The sequence below is a fragment of the Orcinus orca genome, chromosome 5 (assembly GCF_937001465.1).
Source record: "Orcinus orca chromosome 5, mOrcOrc1.1, whole genome shotgun sequence".
In the NCBI taxonomy this organism is placed as follows: Eukaryota; Metazoa; Chordata; class Mammalia; order Artiodactyla; family Delphinidae; genus Orcinus; species Orcinus orca.
In genome coordinates this window covers 105057396-105065607 of record NC_064563.1, presented here as the reverse complement: position 1 = coordinate 105065607, position 8212 = coordinate 105057396, and the positions used below count along the sequence as shown (strand labels likewise).

The 8212-nt window shown below is 33.7% G+C and overlaps 1 pseudogene; it reads right to left on the bottom strand.

Moving 5' to 3' along the window:
• Positions 1-7268: 7268 nt before the first annotated feature.
• On the bottom strand, positions 7269-7773 carry LOC117202426 (E3 ubiquitin-protein ligase KCMF1-like; annotated as a pseudogene).
• Between the last annotated feature and the right edge of the window lie 439 nt (positions 7774-8212).

Below are 8212 nucleotides of genomic sequence, written 5' to 3'. Positions count from 1 at the left end.
GAAAATTAAAATCAACCTACCAAATGAAAATATTTGCCAACCATATACTGGATAATATCCAAAATATATATTTAAAAAAACTCATATAGCTCAATAGCAAAAAATCCTAACAATTAGATGTAAAATGGGCAGAAGATCTGAATAGGCATTTTTCCAAAGAAGACATACAGATATCCAACAGGTACATGAAAAGATGCTCAAAATCACTAATCTTCAGGGAAATGCAAATCAAAGCCACAATGAGATGTCTCCTTCATCTGTTAGAATGACTATAATCAAAAGGAAAGAAATACCAAGTGTTTAAGAGGATGAGGAGAAAAGGGAACCCCTGTGCACTGTTGATGGGAATATAAATTGGTGCAGTCACTGTGGAAAACAGTATGGAGGTTTCTCAAATAATTAAAAATAGAACTACAACAAAAAGATGCAGCAATTCCACTTCTGGGTATTTATCTAAACACTAACTCAAAAAGATATAACCACAGTCATGTTTATTATAGCATTATTTACAATAGCCAAGATATGAAAACAACCTAATTGACCATCAATCATTGATGAATGGGTGGATAAAGAAGACATATTATATATATAATATGTGTCTATATATACATATATTATATATAGACACGTATATACATTTCAGTCATAATAAAAGAATAAAATCTTGCTGTTGCCATTTTTGACAATATGTTTGGACCTTGAAGGCATTATGCTAAGTGAAATAAGCTCATCGGTTCAGAGAACATATTAGTGATTACTAGGGGATGGAGGGTGGACAAAATGGGTAAAGGGGGTCATAAGGTACAAACTTTCATGTGTAAAATAAATAAGTCATGGGAATGTAATGTACAGCATGGTGAATATAGTTAATAATATTATATCAAATATTTGAAAGTTTCTAAGAGAGTAAATCTTAAAAGTTCTCATCACAAGAAAAAATTTTGTTACTATATATGGTGAAAGATATTAACTAGACTTGTGATAATCATTGTGTGATAATCACAGAATTTATTAAACTTTTTATTGTTGTAATGACAAACAGAAGCCACTGTAGCTTTCCTTCCCTTCTTGTTCAATGTGTGTAAGCCAGCATCTTAAAATTTAATAGCATGGAGAAACATAATAGAATACTACACAGAACTTCTTGTCCTTGCTTGAATTTCCTGGGTGGGATTCCACTCCAAAGCCTTTGCAATTTTTCTTTCCTCACCTGGAATATTCTTCCCATAGCTATACATATGACCCTCTCCCTCCCCTTAAGCTTTTGGCTCAAATACTACATCAGTAAGAACTTTCCTAACTACCACATTTAAAATAGCCACCAATCCTCCCCATACCTGTGAATCTAATCCCCTTCCCTGCTTCATTTTTCTCCATTGCACTCATCACCATTTCATATACTTTATATTTTACTTATTTATGTTGTACTGTCTTTCTAACTCTGCTGCACTTTAAATTCTATGAGGGGTAGAATTTTTGTCCAATTTACTCATTGCAGTATTCCCAATAATAAGTACAGTATTTGGCACATTATAAGTATTAAATAAATAACTGTTGAATTAATAAAAGTTTTCTGAGGGCAGCCATGTATCAAGAAAAAGAAAGAAAGATGGAAAGAAGTGGCATGGTTCTTTACTCACCTTGACCATGCAGGTAATTCATTTCATCTCTTTGGGAAAGATAAAGAGATCAGGCAAAATCCCAGGAATGTTTAGAGAAAATCCTTCTTCACAGAAGCCAGCAGAATTTGAAGCATTCTTTTCACATTCTCCAGCTCTTTGTTCTATTAAACCATTAGGCTTCATGATTAATATCATAGGCAACCTAGGTTTTTCACCCTCAGAATCTGGTGAATGATGAAGTTGTAGAATAACAACATATATATGAAACTCAGCTTTCCAACAAATCCTCTAATGGAAATAAAGATGAAAACCAGAAAGTTATTTTTTAAATTTCCTCAAATATTTAAAATATGTGTCACTAAGTATATCCTATAAAAGTCATTTTTGCAGAAGTGAGCCCTCATTCACAATATCATTTATAGCTGTTAACTTTATACATGATTATAATAAAAGTGTTGATACATTTTCTCAATCCAAAGCAAATTAGAAGCAGCACAAGTGAAGGAGTAAGGATAGTTGGTACAGATCAATAAACACATTAAAGGTAACAATGAATTGCTCCTTCCTTTGCATGTCTCTACTGTACCTTGTAATTATTTCTCTTAACAACCGTTGTCATATTTGCTTACCTACTTTTCCTCTGCATTAAACTGTGAGTTCCTTCAGTTCAAAGGTGTATCTTACACGTTCTGCTCATAGTACATCTAGTGCTTAGCTGGGTGCCTGTCAAATGGGTGTGCAATATATATCATTTAAGTAAGTTTTAAGTAAATCAAGCACATTTAAACTGTTAATTGATAATTGTCTCTGCACAGAGACAAACTGATTTACCTGACCCAATAAGAAGTACCTCATCAGAGCTGCTCACATCTGCTGGTGGTACATTTCAGTAGAACCAAAGGACCTTGAAAAGCTGCTCCAAGGGACAGACAGGAGAGAAGCTACCACCTTCCATCATGAGAATAGCTTGTGTCCATATCCTTACGCATTAAGTACTATCTGGATGCTTTTCCTTTTTTAACATTTTCTTCTTTACAAACAAGTATGTGGCATAGTGTATGGCCTAATTCCCCTTTTGAATGTATGAGACAGTACAGCAACACTGGTAATGTTTCATCTGGTTCTCTGTGTGCTGAACCTGCCCTGGTTGCAGCCTAGGTTTTCTAGAGGAAACACTGAGTTGGCATTTGGTGTGTAGGTTATTTTTAGCGATTGACAAATGAGGAAGGGATAGAGAAGAAGTAGAATTAGGGAGCAGAAGTCAAGTTGTGATGGGTGCCTATGAAGCATTCATGGCCCAAACCACAGGGAGCTCTGGAGTAAACATTCATATTTAAAATATCTAATTGAGAACGAAGTGACCAGGGATTTTAGACCCTGGTTTGATCATTACTTGCTATGGGCCATTCTGAGGAGGACCTGGCCTTAAGTAAGGTGGCTTTCTACACCTAAGGTAAACAGTGAAGGAGCTTATTGCTAGAGCAAATCTTTCCTTGGAGGTAAAATCTCACGAGACAAATCTTCATCTACTAAAGGCCTATAGGGAGAAAAACATAAATCTGATATGAAAAACTGTTCCTTGCCAGAGAAAATTTCTCTGTCTTTTGAAATGCATATGCACAAAAATTAACTGGAATTGCTCATTCATTCCTGAGTGCAATCCTGGTTGAAGTGAAATTTAGTGCAACCTGCCTCCAATATACATTAACAGGATAAATAATACCTTAAGTTTCAATTGTTATTGTCTTCCCCAAAAAAGAAGTTGATAAGAGCTATATATTGGTGTTTGTTTTAAATTTTTATGAAAGTATAAATATAAAATATAGCTCTAAAATTTTTTTACACAAGCCAAATATAGTACAGTAATTATCTTGTAACCTCTATTTCTTTCCAACACTTCAGAGATTGCTGATAATCTTTTGCTTTATAATATTAGAGAAATTTAATGAATATGTATAGCTGCAGATGTTAGAAAATTACTGCTGCAGTGAGAATCAGATGCATTAGACAGACTAATTTGCTTTTTTTATTGTCAACTGGAAATGCTATTATTTCACAAAATGATGCGACTATATAAATTCAATTAATGATTACTTTTTAAAAAGAAAAATAAACTTCCGTGATTTGATAAGAAGGAAAAGAGTTTCAATAAGAAAACAGAATGCTTCAGGTAGGAGTTAAAAAGATAACCCATATCTATTAAATTTTTTTACCTTAATCATTGAAAAATATTTAAACAGTATAATTATAAACAAAATATCTATATGTATTGAAAAATTAAGCTCCAACCTTTAAATTTGTAGTTATTTACATGACTTGGGTGAGATATAATTAATCATAGTGAGCCAAATTACAACTTATTTTGACACAGAATCTGATAAGTAGCCACTAGAAGCTGATAAGGCATACTGCCTGGCGTCCATTCTGACTGGTCTATGCACATACTGCTAATTGCTATCTATATAGAGTGTCATCTGGCTTACAGAGTTTGCTGAAAATATGCTGGTGGTCTTCCATACTGAATTCCTTCTATGTATGCTATATGTTGCAATTATATTAATATTGATTAAATATGTACCAAAATATATGATTTTTAGGTAAATTCAATATGGTATTATGCAACAGAGAATAAAATCGAAGCATCTCAATTTTATGTGAATTCTAAAAATGATTTGATATCAATCAGATCTTTATGAACCATCAAATTGAAGAGTTCATTTCCCCAGATTATACTCCATGCTTTCTTGCCTTTCTTTTTCATGCCATTTATTTTGTGTGCACTGAACTGTTCCAATATCTGCTTTTACTCTGCATTTCCAATCTTAATTATTCTTCAAAGGCCAGCAGAAATGCTACTTATTTTATAAAGATTTTCTCATCTTTCATCTGATATTCTCTTATAACTTTGAACATCCAACCCACTTGCACTCTTGTACTATCTACTTTATACTAAGTAAGTTTTGTGAAAGTCATCTTTCTTACCAGAATATAATCTCCACATTGGCATGAAGAGTTTATTTTCTGACTTTGTCTCCTATATAGCAACAGCACAATGCCCATTGTAAGTACTTATACCTTGAAATCATTACATTTTTAATTTTTGACATTGAAATATGAAACTAAAACATATTATACATACATTCACCTCATTTATAGTAGAATATATTTTATATAACTTCTGCACCATAAGAAACATTTGATTATAGTTATTGTGAACTAACAAAAGTGAAAGCTTAGTACAATTGTGAGCAATGTCCAGAAAGTTGGCAATCAATGGAAAAATGCATTCTAATGACAACACAAACTATAGTAAGAGAGTTCTTTTTCTATCTGGGATCCAAAGACATTTCATAGACTAAAATTCATGTGCATTATTAATATTTTGATTTACAGGACTCATCTATTTCCCAGGCCCCCAGGCACATGTAATACAAGAACATCAATTTAATTAAGATAACATTTGAAATTCAACAGCCAAGTTGGTCCCTTTTACATTAATAAGTTCACATTAAATAGATGCTATATATCAATTTCTGAATGTTTACAAAGACAGAATTGTAAATGAATTGCAAATAACGGGCCTAGGGTGAAAAATATCATTGTTTTCAGGTGCTTCCCAATATTTTCATGGAGGGAGTTTCTTCTTTCTCTCAGATGAGTTGTATCAGAAGATTAACCCTACAGTAAAACTACCTAGCCACAGTCATCAATAATAAAATGCTTGATTATATAATAATGATTAATTTATTTATTTATCCCTTGGGATTAGCAGCAAAATGTCACAATTCATACATAATCTATTACAAATGGTTGTTTAGAAGATGAATTAGTATTCATTAAATTGTTTCAGATTTAAGAATTATGATTTTGCATAAAATAGTTCTATGATACTATGATATGAACTAGGGTTAAGAAAATTGATATTAATTATTCTTTATTTTAAAAGTTCAAATGATATCTTCAGGTGATCAGGACACACATAGCCAGTAACATATCTTATCCAAAAACTGGTGTTAAATATTACTTGAAAATATCACTAGGAAATATAAGCACAATACTAGTAGTGAAACTTTGGTTCACATAATAGAAGTTAAAATGCCAAATTGGAGTTAAGGCTTAATAGACAACACAAGATTAATTTAATGTATTCTATCTGTTATGTGTCAAGGACAATTTTAAAGGAGAATAATCAAGAACTTGCAGAGCAGCAACCCATATCATGATAATGCAAAAAAATCACTTCTGTGAGAAATTTTTATACAAGCATCGTTTTAGATTGCTAATAGAAATAAGCAGATGTTTTAAAATATGAAACATTTACTAGGTATGATTTCACTTACCAGTTAAATCTAAAATCAAACACTCATAACCTGACTCAAAACTTTATTATTAATATCCTTAACAAGACATCATTAAGCAAAGGCAAATATAAAAAGATTTTAAAATTGATAAAGTAACAATTATATTATTTTATATCCTACAGAAAGTTAATAGAAATCCTAATATGTACTCTGGTATATCTATCCACTAAAAATAATTGAGCTATCAAGTAAAGACATGGAGGAACCTTAAATGCAAATGAAAGAAGCCCCATCTTAAAAGACTGCATTCTGATGATTTCAACTATATAACCACTGATCCTTCAACTCTTTCCATAGTAAAGGTGAAACTATAGAAACAGTAAAAAGATCAGTGATTGGCATGGTTTTGGTGAGAAGAAGGGATGAATAAGTAGAGTACAAGGATTATTTGGGCAGTGAATCTACCCTGTATGACTATAATCATGGATATTTGTCATCATACATTTGTTAAAACCCATAGAGCGTACAAAGTCTAGCGTGAACTCAATCTAAATTATGGACTTTTGGGTGGTAAGAGTGTGTGTCAGTGTTGGTTCATTAGTTGTAGCAAACGTTCCTCTCTGGCCTGGAATGTTGTTGATGGTGGGGGAGGCTATGCATGTGTGGAGAGAGAGGATACGGAAAATACACTGTATTTTCTGCTTAATTTTGCTGTGAATCTAAAGCTTCTTTAAAAAATAAATTCTATATTAAAATAAATAAGCAATAATAATAATTAAAATCGTTTTCAAAAGACATGTAGCTAGAAAATGACTGCCATCAGAGTTACATAATACAATTGCATGTAAATGTATTGATTCATTTTTCCCTAACTTTCAATTATATAGACATAGGTGGTTGGTGAAATAGATAATAGGTAGTTTGTGATTTACAGATCTTAAATTTGGTGGGACAACATCAACTAATAAAATTTTTTTCTAAGTAAACCATCTAAGTAGTTTTTATTAATTAATATTCACAACTACATACAGCAGCTTCCTTAGAGATTTCAATTTTCCCCTTCAGTTTGTACGTGGAGTATCCCAATAATGTTGAGCCTTTTGCTTGTCACAATACAGGAAGCAGAGATCACTCCTGCACTGCTACCTACATGTACCTGCTAGAAGTAAAAACTGGCTAAATGGAAAAGATTACCATATATAATTTCTCTCTTCTTTTGAATGTACGCAATGTAACAAGAGTGACAGACCTGAAATTGCAATCACCAAACAAACCCAAAACTGTTTTTGCCCACTTTCCTTGTCAAATATAGAACAGAGGACATTGTCTGTAAATTGGAAGGTCATCAAAGAGGAGGCGGTGAAGTCTTATTTCCCTTATTAGTCACTTTTAAATTTAGATTTTCTAAAGCAACATCTAAAGGCATAATATCTACATAGCACATAGCTCCAAAATCTACCATGGCCCCTGTTCATCCTTATCTGAGGACAAGCTCTCTTCCCGCACTAAAGTGGACAGAGGAGGTCTTGGACAAACAGGCTGTGGTCTGTGAGCTCACATTCCATGGACTGGAACTGTTTCACACATTTTAGAATGATTCAACCTTGTTAAAAGAAATTGGGAATTTTGCATAGTTTGCTGACTGCTTTCAGTGTTAGCTGCATTGGTTGTTGCTGTGGATTGTGTGATTATAAAGATGAAACTGCTTTGTGTTACCAGCTGTTGCCGTGCTACTGTTCTAGCTACAGCTATATCTGCAGTTGTTATAACTGAGAAGCAGAAGGGTCAAAAGAATTAACCCCACCTCTGTAGAACTGACCAAAAGAGTGTAAATGGTATAAAGAAGGCATTAACTCCATACATTTATCTTCAGTTAAGGTTATGACAAACAAATTATAAAATACATTCTTGAGCTTCCCTGGTGGTGCAGTGGTTGAGAGTCCGCCTGCTGATGCAGGGGACACGGGTTCGTGCCCCGGTCTGGAAAGATCCCACATGCCGCAGAGCAGCTGGGCCCGTGAGCCACGGCCGCTGAGCCTGCGCGTCCAGAGCCTGTGCTCCGCAACGGGAGAGGCCACAACAGTGAGAGGCCCGCGTACCCCCCCAAAAAAAAAACAAACATTCTTTATAATTTGGGGGTAAAGTCATGTAATTTCAAATCTACATGTCTTTAGTACAAGAAAGTGTTCATTCTCTGTTTCAGGAATACTGACAGAGTTCATTTCTGAATGAGAAGAATCTGCTGTGGTGGGGAGGTATGGTCAGTGGGGGAAGAGGGAATTATTAATG